This window comes from Lissotriton helveticus, chromosome 5_1, assembly GCF_964261635.1.
Source record: "Lissotriton helveticus chromosome 5_1, aLisHel1.1, whole genome shotgun sequence".
In the NCBI taxonomy this organism is placed as follows: domain Eukaryota; kingdom Metazoa; phylum Chordata; class Amphibia; order Caudata; family Salamandridae; genus Lissotriton; species Lissotriton helveticus.
The window spans coordinates 1,318,426,627-1,318,441,560 of NC_136065.1; the positions used below are offsets into that span (position 1 = coordinate 1,318,426,627).

General features: G+C 46.1%; 1 long non-coding RNA gene across 1 annotated transcript in view; it reads left to right on the forward strand.

Annotated features, from left to right (window-relative positions):
- Positions 1-14,484, forward strand: part of LOC144755346 (uncharacterized) — a 77,572-nt gene extending 63,088 nt beyond the window's left edge. Inside the window, exons 2-3 of the long non-coding RNA XR_013594880.1 lie at positions 6,931-7,034; positions 12,529-14,484. This is a non-coding gene — a long non-coding RNA (uncharacterized LOC144755346). The remainder of the gene's footprint in view (positions 1-6,930; positions 7,035-12,528) is intronic.
- The last annotated feature ends 450 nt before the right edge of the window (positions 14,485-14,934 follow it).

A 14,934-nucleotide genomic window follows, 5' to 3' on the forward strand; every position in this document is an offset into this window, starting at 1 on the left:
TGCGGTTTGCAGTGTTATGTACATAAGTGTGTATTTGAATTCTCCCTTCAGCTTCTACTTATGATTGCTCTTGTGATAACGGTAGATGTCACACCCTTTCCATGTGGAACCATGTGGTTTCTATTCTTGTCATGTATCTTAGCTACTTACATTCTGTCTGTGAGTCTAAAAGGTATAAGATGCCCTTGAGACAATCATGGACAAAGAGCAAGAACGTGCTGGATAACTCTACAGGTTCAAAACACTCTTTAGTGTCCTTTTCAGGAGGTCACTGGTTCAAGGTTCATGCCCCAGGCAGCTCGGGCCTGGCTGGCAGTGGCAAGCTGAAGTAAGTCGGACAACAACGACAGCCAGCCCTGCAAACAGCGTGTTAAGTGAACAATTCATTTTTCAGTGTAAGAATCAACGCACCATCAGCTGCCTGAAGTTCAATCTCCCCTGGGCTGCTGGGCATGGCTGCAGGCTCTAGGCTCAGGCTGCCAGTGGGCAGAGGGCTGCCCGCTGCAACCAAGTGTGTGCCTCACAGAGCCTGAGGCTGGCTTGCCCAAAATCATGCCTGGCAGAAGTATTGTATTATTGTATCATACATTCAGATGCAATGACAGAAACAGCAAAGTACAAGTCGGGGGGCGGCACACTATGTTAAGCACAGATTAATAGTTTATGTAGTTTTAAGCCACGCCCTCAATTACATTGGCCACACCCATTTGAGAGGACCCCTCCCAGTTTTTTCATCCCACTTAAAGCCATGAGTAACTCCTATGATTCTGGGCAAATCGCTTAATATCTTTGTGCCTAACAAAACGAATGTGTCCTTCTGTAACACAACTGGAGCTCATGTAAAGCCCCCTGGTACCTTTATGTAGAGTTCGCCCTATATAAAACTCAAAAACATCTGTGTAGAGGTGCATTGTCAATGTGAGAGAGCATCTGACGCATGAGCTCACTTCCGGGTAGGAGCATGTGAATATACTGCATTACAAGCTATAAACCATACTTAGTTGATGAGTACAATTTCTCATCAGTAGCACGTGCTGCTGCGGACCCCTTGCAATTTAGAGGCTATATAGCAGTGTACTCCCCCTCAAGGTGGTGGCTGGTGGTTGAAGAGCAGCTGAAGCAGAAGTTTGAAATAAAGCGTTAAGCACACGAGCCTCCTGCAGAGCTTGAACAGCCACACAATAAGACGCAGTCAATGTGTGGAGTTGAACATGTCGCACGCAGCCTCACAAATATGTGCTAATGGTATGTTGCCATTTTAGCCTCTTTTTTCCACGTAGTATGAGCTTAAAAAACAGAGGGCCAGATGTAGGTCGCCCAATACCGGTCGGTAACGGCCGAAATTACCGAATTTCGGCTGTTACTGACCGGTATTAGGCTACTGAGATGTAGGTGGCCTAAATTGCAAATTCGGTAATTTACCGATTCGGTATTTTAAGGAATTGGTAAATTACTGATTCCTTAAAATACCGAATCGGTAAATTACCGAATTAGCAATGTAAGGAGCACTCAAATGAGTGCTTTTCCCATTTTAGAATTCGTTATTTACCACCAACTATAAGTTGGTGGTAAATAACGAATACCATTGAAAATGCAAATCTGTGCATTTTCAACTGTGCAATGTGGCAGACATACATGCCCTTAGGGCATGTATGTGTGCCACATATGCACACAAGCACGATTCAGGGGTGCAACATGGTGTCAAAGTGACACCCTGGCACCCTTGAATGTGTCCCCCATTTTACCGAATTGGTATTTACCGATTCGGTAATTACTATTCATTCCTATGGGCCTCCAGGCCCCAGGAATTTTACCGATTCGGTAATGTTTACTGATTTTTTTGCTACATAGCATTTACCGATTCTAAAATACAGAGTCGGTAAAATTCGGTATTTTAGAATCGGTAAATGTACTTTACCTACATCTGGCCCAGAATTCGGAGTTTCTTTTATCTTTACCTAACACACTTCACTGCTTTTAACTAACCTCACAAGGCCCGACTTGGAAGATGGATTTCCCACGTGGGTTTAGTTCTGTCAATCTAAAACCCCAGAGCTCTTTTAATATCTAATACATGTAATGCATATTATCTGCGGAGTTGTTTATAACAATTATGTTCTGATACACGATTTGTGAGAAATTTGGCAAAATAAATAATCCTATTATAGTAAAACACCAATCACAGTGATAGATCAATGATTTGGGGGCACAAATGGGGAGGCACTTACCACCACCTGTAGATAACAGAATCCCAGTCCCAACTTTGTCTGACTCTTCACACTCCTTATCTAAAGGTGCTTAACTCGGTAGAAGAGGAGTGAGAAACACCTGCCAGTTCTCCTTTCCTGCAAAAGTGGTGCATTTCCTTTATGGAAAAAGATGACCTACTGGGATGCTCCAAGCCTATTCCTTTCATTGTTCTGACCGAACTTCTTTGAACACTGTCTTCAAGCACCTCACCGGCGAACTCACTCGCTAAAGTCTAATCTTGAAGTTACACTGTGACGACTGATCACTCAACCGTAGCTTGACTGTATCTTTCAGTTCGGCATATAGTTTTGGCACTCATATGGCGTTCCAGTTTCTCTCACCTTGGGTATTTTTTTTTTGCAGATTTAAATAGCGCGAACTCGACCGAAGGTATTGGAGCGCTTTACAATGAGCACCAGTTACTTTACACGAAGACACAGTAATTATTTGGTTTGTTTTGGTAGGCATGGGGAGATTAAGGATCTGGAGTCGACCTGAGGCTCGAACCTTGGTTTCCCACCTCCAAAGTCAGCAGTCTAGCCGTAAGACCACATCCTTTCTCCATGTCCAGTGTAGTTGTCTGCCGTCTATTTCCATGTTGCTATATGGATCTCACAGCCACAGAGAGAGACCAGCTCTGTAGGTGAAGTATTACAGAAATCATGAGAAATATTGTATAACATCGTAATAAATCGCACATTGCCATTATGCCAGCAGTTAGGCCTATGTATGGGATAAGTTACTATTTTGGTTACATTTTAGTTAGATCAACAAGACCTAGTGTAAGCCCAACCAGGGCCGCCTTTTAGCTTAATGTGAAAATTGCTACCTTGGAGAATTGTAACTCACACTTACTTCCGTGTGCCTCGTTTGTTCATCAACAATAATGAACACACTCTGAAACAGCCTAGATCTCTGCATATATATAAAAACACGAGGGAACATTAGTAAAAGTAATTTTATGATTAAATGGCAAACTCCACGGAGCCTTTCCCATTCTTTTAACTACCTAGTAAGAACAGGTGTACTTTCTTAAAACATATATATGAACTTTTTGTTAAACAAGTTAATGAGATTAGTACTTAAAATGATCCTAGTAGATTTTATGCTTGGACTGGAATGCCGTGAGGTGTTTATCTCTAGGTTTTACAGTATAAACAACAGTAGTTTATGTGACTGTGAATTCAAACAACTATGGATTCTGGGATGATATTGATAATAGTTTTAAAACGTTTTTATTTGGGCTAGAACCCTTCTATTGGTCTGCTTGTGCAAAGAGGCCGACAATACATTTCAAACGTTTAAAATTCAATAAAGCCTATGTAAAGAACGTACAACTGTGTAACAAAAAAGACGTGTTCCCATTGATCTCCACCCCTCACCATGACCCCTGACCCCACTTTCGAACCCTTCCGTTTGACTATCTGGCCCATGGTGCTCTTCGGATGGATTACATGTAGGAAAGTAAATATGAATAAACATGCATTTATTGTAAAACAAATTAACGTGTCTGTTGATAGTCAGGAGACAACGAATGGTCAAAGAAGGTCGCAGTGAACGGAGGCTAAGGAGAGGACAAACACCTGCAAGATTGCATTGCCGACTTTGGAGCTAATAGTCTCGGCGTCGGCTCAAATTCTGAAGATGAACAGTAAAGGATGTAATATGCCAACGGAACGCTGATGTTAGGTGTTAAAACCTAATATGTGCAATGTTGTCATGATCGGTTTTCTTGAAAAAAAATTACAAGCACAAGCGTGCATGCCTCGCGCGGCAGCAGGGGGGAGAGCGGAGGGGGCCTGCGCGATTTCCTTGCGGGAGCCAGCAGCAAGGCGTAATAATTGATGACATATGGCACCAGCTGCTCGCTCCCGCAAGGGAATCGCCAAACGTGCACGCATTGCCATTGAAGGCAATGCAATGCGTGCACGTTTTTGGCCTCAAAACAGACTCAATGGCTAAAGGTCTCCTTTCCGATGCAGCGCATGCAGGCTGGGTAGGCGAGACCTAAAAAAGGACTTGTTCACTCCTACTGATCATTACACTGTATGCCTCCAGCACAGCGCATGTGCTGCTGAACTCTTGGTGAAGGCAGCAGCCTTCTACCACTGAGGCTAGCGCTTTGGGTGCCTCTCTCAATACACCAAGACCACATTTGGTGAGACAGGCCAATGCAAAGTGTCAGACGCATAATTAGCATTAGAAGCCAGACAACAGTACAGAAGGGCACTCAGGGCAGGGATACACGTCTATTACCATGCAGAGTACTTTAATATCCCAAACATCTCATCAACGATATTGTGTGATTGCACCTTTCTCTTTACTTAGCCATGCGACATGCTCAGATAACTTCTCTCTCAGAACCAACTTATTTGTAGTGAATTTTGTTACAAACAAGTCATCTGATTTTCAGAATCAAGAGGAAGATTAGCATGGTAGTATGCATTCCAGGTGATGTCTTAAATTTTCATTACTGGTTCCTCTTCCTGGACCTACTTCAACGCTATCCCCTCCACCAAACCAAACACCCAACCCAACCTCTCCTGAACTAGCTAAGTAAATTGCTCTCCACAAAAGTGCCATCTCCTGCCACAAGGAGTGTTGTCTCCCAAAGAGTAATTCTGCAGAATCTAAGTACCTTGATGTCCTGGTGCTGTGGTGCTCTCTTTCCTAGAAAAGAGGTGCAATTTTCTATACCATTGCAACACCTTCAACTTCCACCCCAAGTTAGATACCTTTATGTTAAATCTATGGACGTTTTAGAGGACTAGTCTGATTTCTTTTTAAAATACTTTGGAATTGGAGATTATGGCAAACGCATCAAGAGAAGAACGCATTGTTTTATGAGAATGCATCTTATGCGGGATATAAAGTAGCATGAATCTGCCACTGAGGAACAGAGGAACACTTCACATCATGCAACGATTTACCCACTGGGTGTTGCAGGGTTTCATGGCGTATGTATGTGTACATAAAATGTGTGGAGTACAGGTAGATAAAGTGAGGCACATGGCGGTATAGTCAAGTGGCTGAAGTCAGATACTTTGTAAAAAGGAGATTACAAGACTCCTTCCTGAAAGGAGTGAGTGATTCTGTGAATGTCTATATGCCACAAATAGTGCAGTACGCGAAAAGAACAGGCAATGCAACAATATTACACATAAAAGTGTCAGCAAGAAATGACTACACTCCTATTTTCCCAAGTTTGTAATATGCTAGTAAAAGGAATCTTTCTGGGTAGCTCAGGGCGGTACAGATAATTTACAGTTCAGTTAACGGGTGAATTTATAGGTGAGAACAATACAACATTTCCTCAGTATCAGACTGGTAATGCTACCACATTCAGGTGAACAATGTTCTTTTTTGCCATTTAAAGACAGTTCCTTTTCCCACTGCAGCTACACTGTGTATTTTTCTGATGCATGCAGTAACAAAGGACACTACCCATGGGGCACTACATACTTTATTTAAAAATTAGTTTTTAAAGTTTTTATTTTGATTGTCTATTTGTGGAGCTAGTACCCAACTATTGCATCCAAAGAGCTCTTACAAGGCACCTGTCTTACAGGTGTACACAATGCTGACGGGCCAGAGTTCACAATACGGTTCCACTCTTGCTTGCAGTGAAGACTCGCATCAAATTTTTGAGAGGCCCACGAGGCTCTTACAATGCACCTCTATGCTTGCCTCGTGCCCCGATATGTTAGTACTAAGACATTTCACAAATGTCCTACAATTCACGTTCATCCTGATCTGAAGAATGTATTAGTGTCGCAATACTGACAGAGCCATAGTACAAAAAAGTAATACAGTGTAACTCATCCCAGTAGAGAGTTGGAACCAGTGTGTTTATGTGTGTGTCCCCTACAATTCCTCTTTTGTGAACCAGAGTGGAAGCCCCACAGGACATTTTGGACTCTGGTAGGTAGGGTGCACACTAGTGCACGTCCTGTGAATAGGATGTTGTAGTAGTGCATATATCTTTAATATCATACCCAATTAACAAATGGGCATCGGGTGCCCCATGCTACTAGGGCATAGTGGACACTCCATATCCATTGGATCCCTTATGCTAAACAGGGATAAACAATAAGTTAATTGCTGCCTGCAGGTTACTAGTAAGCAACTTCCAAAAGGCCACTGTATTTCTCGGTCTCTTTGTGTGTCACTTTCAGATATGTAGATCAGAAAAATGTGTATTGTTGAGGTCTACTGATGGTGAGTTGTAGCTCGGGAGAGAACATCTTTTCAGCACCGCACAGGATGTGTTGTCTTGTACAAAATAAGATTCATGTGGAATTGTTATCTTCGTAATCCCCCTGTTTGCATGTAACTCTTTTTAGGTTGAGCGTAAGTGAAAGACCTCTTATTTGTTTGTTGCAGTGTCCTTTAAAAATCCTTGCTTGCTAGTGCTCAGTCCTGCTTCTTTGTCCCTCCTTTTCCCTTTCATTCCTCCCAGCAGCAGGGAATAACTACAGTATCATTATGCTCTGTTTCTCTAGGGACTTTTTTCCCTTGGTTTCATTTTGGGTGAACGCTCCTTTTTCTTTTGCAGAGCATTCTGCTCTGAGCTTAGCTTCGCTGCAATGCTGTTTCTGTGAACAGGGTTGAAAATCCTGCTGTTTGTCACATTTACAATGCCCTTTCCTCACTTGTGTGTTTATTGTATTTCTCCCTCAGGCCGACTGCTGTGCTAGGTTCCTCTGGTTTGCACTGGGCCCCTCCCTCCAAACCTTCCTGGTCCTGGGTCATTCACTTACTTACGGTCTGCTGCTGTGCTGAAGGTACCCACTCCCTCTGCCGAGTGTTTTGGTTCTTGTTGTACTAGCAGCCATACATGGTAGTCTGGTTTTCGGAAGTTTAGTGGCTTGTACATTAATGGTAGACTCCCATGTCAACCCACGTTTGGTGCATTCGCTAATCTTCAGCTGATAAATGCAGCTTGCCTTTACGACTGAGGCCTGTGAGCCCACGCTGCAAGTTACATTATTAACACAAAAATATCCCTCTGCTCACAATTGTCGAACACTTGTGAATATACCGGGGGCACAAGGGGTGTCTTAGATCCGGAGGACGTTGTCAGAATCAGTGGTGGTGCGTCCATTGGGGCGTTGGGGCGTTGCCCCACTAATCAGCATGGCCACATTAATTTTTTCCTTGTTAACTTAACGAGGAAGATTCGTCCCGTGGCAGGAGTAAGTAAGCAGTCAGACGTGTCGCTAAAGGGGTTGGGGGCGGGGCAGCACTTGACTGACAGCAGTAGCAGGGCAGGCCCAGTGCGCATGCTCCAGTTTGGGCTTATCGTTTTTTGAACTAGCCTGAACATGTGCACTGCAGTGCCCTGCATTAGCGATCTATGGGCGGGGACAGTGCCTGCTCAAGCCAATCCTGGCGGTGCTTGGAGCAGCGTCTGGATTGAGCGATCAAGGGCGAGGGTTGCCAGTGACTTTATTTTTAACCCCCTTCCCTGGCTCCCGCGCAACCCCCCTCCCCCCCCCCCCAAGCGACCCACCCACCCCCGTGAGTATTGCAACTGCTGGGCGAGCAGGCAAAGTCTGAAGGGGATTTTTGGGAGAGTTGGTATTGCAGCCTTGGCGATCTTACCGTCTGTTTAAGTTTTATTTATGACGGAGAAATGTCAGTGTTTTTACAGTTGATTTCAAGGAAAATAACAGTTTATCATGCGCCTGGCTGGCGATCAGCTGCTAATTGCTAACTTGAAACTGGCTTTTGCTTCTGACAGTGAAGGGCGTTTTTACTAGATCACTTTGAACTTGCTTTGAGAAGACGTGCCTTAAGTAGTAATCTGTGCCTGGCCTCTTTGTTGTACAGCCCAATATTTTGTTGAGGCTTTTGGGGGTCTGTAGGATGTGCACGAATTGTGGCTGACAATACCATGTTCATTAGTTACAGGGCCATGACAGCACGAGAGTTCAAAGCTGCTGTGGAGTTTTGTATAAGGAGGATTTGGTATTTTGTAATACTTTTGTATTTGGCTTCAAGGAATCAAGTTCACGCCTACAATGTCACTTACTTCACCCAAGCACATTGTTGCTTCCAATATACGATAACCAGGTGCCCCCATTTCACAAAAGACACAGTGGTCCAGTTCGGAGCTTTCCTTTTACAAACACTTGTAATTCAGTGGCACAGTCATTCATAGGAATCCAGACTAAAGCTACCACAATGCAGTATTTTTGTGAATTAAAACCCCAGGACTGGAGCGTCTCATTGTTTGTGGCCTGCAGTCATTTGGTCACTTTAATAACGTTTGAGTCCATGTCGCATGCTTAAATACAAATCGTTTACATTTGTTTAGTACTATACTAACTTTTTTACTTGAGACACCACAGTAGTCACCACATTTTGCTCAGATTTAGAAAACTATAAATGCTTGGCTGCCAACAATTCTCAAGTCACGAGGGTCACAAAAGCCAGGACTGCTGTTTGGGGCCCATCGGGAGGGGGGGGGGAAACAGACCAACCGCAGACACAGTATAAGGTGTGACAAAGGCCGCTTTATTGGAAGCAGGTGCACCTCACAAACAAAACCCTTGGCCTGTGCCGTACAAAACTAGGCCTAACTAAATAAGAACTACCTAACAACCCCCACCCCCATCCCTAAAATGGTCCCCCCCCGAAGAACAACAAAAACATAAATGCCAACTGCACAATGCCTGACTAACTGATTAAATAACTTGTCATATGTACACTCAGTGGAGAAGTGGAGAAGTGTGGCTCAATGGTTAGAGCAGGCAGACCTCGATGCAGAGCTCTGGCCAGGGACCAGGGTTTGATTCCCGCTTCGGCGGGTCTCGGGCTCATTAATTCCCCTGACCGGATATTCTCGCCTCAGTGCCTATTCTGATCATGGGTCCCGCGCTGCAACTCTGGGCAATAGCTTGCTTAGTCTCCACAACGGCCCCCACAACGCGAGGGATGCCTGGTCTGCACCATGGGGGTGCCCAGGAGTGGACACTTCACCGGGAAAGCCAGGAAGGGTTCCCTTGCAGTATTCGTACAAGCGCCGGGAAACCCACAGCGGGTAGCTGTGCGCTATACAAGTACAAAAACATTTACATTTACATTTACTCCCCCCCTCTGTCCAGAAACTCCCCAGTCCTCCTACCGTGACCCCCCTAGACTAGGAAAAGCACCCCTGAAGGAATCATCACACCAGCACCTGTTCCAGCGACACAAAACCCCCACAATACAACCCCCTGATACACCGGCTCCCAAGAAAACTCCTGACAAATCCATCCCCCCGGAACCAAACACCCTGGCTGCCCGCAGAAAAAAACTCCCAGAAACCCCCCCCCAGAAAACAAAGGAACCAACCGCTTTATCGGGAGGGACAAAATGCTCCTGCCTACAATCCTCCGGCTGCCGTGTCACTGTCCCCAAAATGGTGGACAGTGACCTGACATGGCTGCTTATATCTTCCCCCAGCCCAAGCAAACCCAAGGGGAGCCCAAGAACAGACCAAACCGCCCACCCAGCCCAAAAGCAGCCCACGAACTGCGTCGGCTCGGCCGCTACCCCCCCTCTCTCAGAGCCCCAAAACATCCCAGGGACAGCAGGCCTCCCTCCGGTAGGCCGCTCCCCCGCAAAGCCCCATTGGGGCCCACCGGGAGAGAGGGGGAAGACAGACCAACCGCGGACACAGTATAAGGTGTGACAAAGGCCGCTTTATTGGAAGCAGGTGCACCTCACAAATACATAACCCTTGGCCTGTGCCGTACAAAACTAGGCCTAACTAAATAAGAACAACATAAACATAAATGCCAACTGCACAATGCCTGACTAACTGATTAAATAACTTTTCATATGTAGACTCCCCCCCGCTGTCCAGAAACGCCCCAGTCCTCCTACCCTGACCCCACTAGACTAGGAAAAGCGCCACTCGAAAGCCCCACTAACGGCTTTTGACCCTCCCCAGGACACCTGCCCCCTCGGGTACCTACACACCCCAATAGCCCGGTCCAGTGCCTCCTTCAGCTGAACAATACACTGCTCCATCCCATACCTTGACAAATGTACACCATCCTCCTTAAAGAAGTACACAGCGCCATACATTAACTCCGGGTGCTCCATCCTACCCAACCCCTCCTTGTCACAAAACCCCCGCATCTCCCTGTTAATCTTCCTCCTTGTCCTATCAATGGCTGCCGGCCTCTCTGCCCCCCTCCAGCAACGCCTAGGCACAAACTCCGACCAAATCACTTGACACCCCGCTCATTGACTCCAACAAGTACCTTTTAATTTGCTTTACCAGCGCTAAGCCCTTACACTGCACCAAATCATTTTCCCCTAAGTGGATGACTACCACATCCGGGCAGACTCCCCCCCGCCACCGTTCCCTCTAGGCCGCGCGCGCGCACCTTCCCTGACGTCAGCGCACACAACCTTGCGTGGAGCGCGCCCACAGGACGTCTCTAGAGAGTCGCTCTGCCCGCCGCTTTTAAAAAGCGAGCGGCGCGAACATGAGGCACTTTTCTAGTGGTGGCGGCGGAGCGGGCGTGAGGAGTTGCAGGTAAGGAGGCAGGGGGGCTGGTGGGGATTGTGGGGATTAGGGCGCTTGCGGCTGTGTGGGAGCGGGACAGACTGTGGCCGTTTGTTTAAATATGGCTGACAATCTGAGCCCCTTCACGGGCTCTGATTAACAGCAATACTTAAACAGAATGCCACAGTCTGCCCCGCGCTTTCCTAACAAAAGCGTAGGCTGTTTCCAAACACAGCGTGTACTTTAGCACACGCTGTGTCTGGAAAGTGTCTACGCTTTTGTTAGGAAAGCGCGGGGCAGACTGTGGCATTCTGTTTAAGTATTGCTGTTAATCGGAGCCCGTGAAGGCACAACAACGAGTGGGACAAAGGGCATAAAGGCACAACAATGAGTGGGACAGAGTACAGAAGGGCACCAAAAACGAGTGGGGCAGAGTGCAGAATGGCACCAAAAACGAGTGGGGCAGAGGCCAGAAGGGTACCAAAAATGAGCGGGGCAGAGGCCAGAAGGGCACCAAAAACGAGTGGGGCAGAGTGCAGAAGGGCACCAAAAACGAGTGGGGCATAGGCCAGAAGGGTACCAAAAACGAGTGGGGCAGAGGCCAGAAGGGCACCAAAAACGAGTGGGGCAGAGTGCAGAAGGGCACCAAAAACGATTGAGGCAGAGGCCAGAAGGGCACCAAAAACGAATGGGCCAGAGGGCAGAAGGGCACCAAAAATGAGTGGGGCAGAGGCCAGAAGGGTACCAAAAACGAGTGGGGCAGAGGCCAGAAGGGCACCAGAAACGAGTAGGGCAGAAGGGCACCAAAAACGAGTGGGACAAAGGGACAAAGTGCATAAAGGCGCAACAACGAGTGGGGCAGAGTGCAGAAGGGCACCAAAAACGAGTGGGGCAGAGGCCATAAGGGCACCAAAAACGAGTGAGGCAGAGGCCAGAAGGGCACCAAAAACGAGTGGGACAGAGTGCAGAAGGGCACCAAAAACGAGTGGGACAGAGGGCAGAAGGGCATCAAAAACGAGTGGGACAGAGTGCAGAAGGGCACCAAAAACGAGTGGGACAAAGGAAGGAAAGACCTGGCAGAGAGAGCATGGGGACAGCGAGGGTAACAGAGGGAAGAAAAAAAGGGCATGGATTTTCATGCTGTCTGAGTGCTCACTTTCCACAAGCCCTTGCGTACCAATAAATAATACACAGCTGTATGCATGCATGTCCATGGCAATAGACCTAATTCAGGCTGTCCCCCTCTTGAAATTGTCTCTGCTTCAAAAGGCGTTTTTAAAAAGAAATTTAAGTTGTACAAATTGCTTGGGGGTCCCCGGCTTCCAAACAGGAATAGATGAGGCACTGTGTGATCTTAGGCAGTTATTTTATTTCACAGTGCTTCCTTTTTCCTTCATTTGACAGCAGCTTTGAATCCACAATTTCAGTATGTGTACAGAACAAAATCATGTCACTCCTTAGGGTAGCCATTTTTGGAATTATGAGTCTGCCATTTTTTTACATGACGTTTGTTGCATCAATTACATGCCAATATCATGCGCCTCAGGCTGGACCAAGGTTTCCGATTGCTTATGTGACATTTTCATAATGTCAATGTACTTATGATTAGCATTCGATGGTTAAGGGTGACATTTTCTTGTGAACAAAATCAAAGCAATGAAGATGTGGGGAATATGTAAAAATCTCTGCAAGTAAAACAAGATTGTACATTGTAATATAACAGATTGAATTCATGAGCTAGGCGTCAACGTAAGCCATGTTTCCTTATTTTGCAGGCTTTGTGGGACAGCAGGCTCAAACCGGCGGGTACGGAAATGTTCAAGCGCAAAGCTGTAACTTCGGGAGAGTGCAGTGCTTCACCATAAAGGAAGAAATGTTGCCTTGTATTCAAGGAAGAGTGGATGAAGGAAATTGTGGAGGCTGAGACACAGAAGTCACGAAGCAAGGTTCGCATGCAACTCGGGGAACTATTTCAATACAGTCCAGACGTGGCTGGATTTGCAAAGCATGTGCCGAAGCCAAGATTGTTGGGGACTTTTCCACAGGGAAGAAATGGAGTGATGGCTGGAAACTGGACTACATGAAACACCATCTTCTTAGCAAAGTACACGAGTCTGCCATGGTGATATTGAGAAACAGAAGTGCTGCTGCCCGGTTTGGTTTTGGAGTGTGGGCAATGCTGACAGAAACTGCCACTGACAAAGCAAATAGAATGGAAGTAGTTGAACGCCAAAGATCTATACCTGAGGAGATAAAGATTCTCATCAACAACGTGTTGCTGGCAGTCAAGATGAACACTTCAATGTTATCTCTAAAAGACATCCATGACCGCCTAGCTTTGTATGTGAAGATACCAGACAGCTGGAGGAGCAAGAACTATGCCTTTGAGTTCCTTGAGGCCATCAATAGCGTGATACACTGTGAAGCTATGACAGAACTTCGGCAAGCTTTGTATCACACCTTGATAATTGATGAGAGCATAGATATTTCTGTTACAAAAATGCTCACCCTGTACTTCAAGTTCCGACCTGTAACATCAACTGCGCACAAAACGCAGTTTGGGGGCATAGTGAAGCTGACTAGCTGTAATGCTGAGGCTATCACTACTGCCGTGAAATAATTCTACACTGCCAATGAACTGGACCTCATGAAAATGGTCATGTTCACATCTGATGGTGCGTCTGTGATGCTGGGGAAGAATAATGGTGTTGTTACTCGCCTTAAACAATCCGTTCCTCATCTAGTTGAGCAGCATTGTGTCACCCATCGAGAAGATTTGGGAGTTGATGATGCCTGGAAGAGGGTTCCAATGATTAAAGAGATGGAGACATTATTGAAGACTGTCTACACTATGTTCTCGAGATCTCCTGCAAGGAAGTCCAAGCTGGATGAAATTGCATCGGTCACTGAATGTGAAGTTGTCTCTTTTCGACCACTGAATGAAGTCCGGTGGCTTTCAAGGCATTTTGCTGTTGGTGCACTAATTCGTAATTACGTGACTGTTCTTAAGTACTTTGAGCATGAGAAAGTTGAGGAGAATGATCCAATTGCTAAATATTGTTATAAAAAGCTATCGGACTCAACTACCATATTTCCCTTGTAGTACTTAATGACATTCTGGGTGAATTTGCATCTTTGTGCAAACTATTCCAAAAAAGTTCTTTAACTACTGTTGAAGCTGTACAGTATGCAAGAGCAAAGATTGGCCAAATTAAGCAGCAGTATTTGGGGGACACTGTCTTTTGGAGCAGCAATGTAAGAGAACTGATGGTGTTGTACAAGGAAAGGCAAGAGTTTGACAGTGGGCCTATTTTGTCTTTTGTTTCCCTTTTTTGTGAGCACATGTAAAAAAGGTTACCTGAAGGTGAGCTAAAAGAGTGGGCAAGTTTTGAGATCCAGGCAATAGCCACACAATCGCATTTTGATTTTGGGACTGAGAATATTGAAAGACTTGTTAAAAAGTGTAAAAATGTCTTGGCCCTTGGTGATTGTGAAACACCAGAAGATGTTGTTCGACAGTACAGAGACTATGAATATGTGGTGGCAGAACATGTTAAGGGTGGGTTATTTACCACCTTTCAAGACATGGTGACTTTCACTGTAGGCAATGCTGCTCAGTATAGTGTGGTGTCTCAGCTTCTTGATGTCTGCGCAACATTTCAAGCATCTTGTGCAGACTGTGAACGAGGATTCAGCCTCATGAATACTATCAAGAGTAAATTAAGGAATAGACTAGAGCAGAAGCATTTGGACATCAATCAATCAATCAAGACATTTATAGAGCACACTACTCACCCGTAGGGTCTCAAGGCGCTAGGGGGGGGGGGTGTCGTTACTGCTCGAACAGCCAGGTCTTGAGCTTCTTCCTGAAGGAGAGGTGGTCTTGGGTCAGGTGCAGGTCGGTCGGGAGGGAGTTCCAGGTCTTGGCGGCCAGGTAGGAGAAGGACCTTCCTCCTGTTGTCGCTCTTCGGATGCGGGGGACGGCGGCGAGGGCGTGGCTGGTTGATCTGAGGTGGCGCTTGGGAGAGTAGAAGTTGATTCGGTTGTTGAGGTAACTCGGGCCTTGATCGTGTAGGGCTTTGTGTGCATGGGTGAGGAGACGGAAGGTGATTCTTTTGTTGACGGGGAGCCAGTGCAGGTCTCTCAGATGTCCGGAGATGTGGCTGTTTCGTGGGATGTCG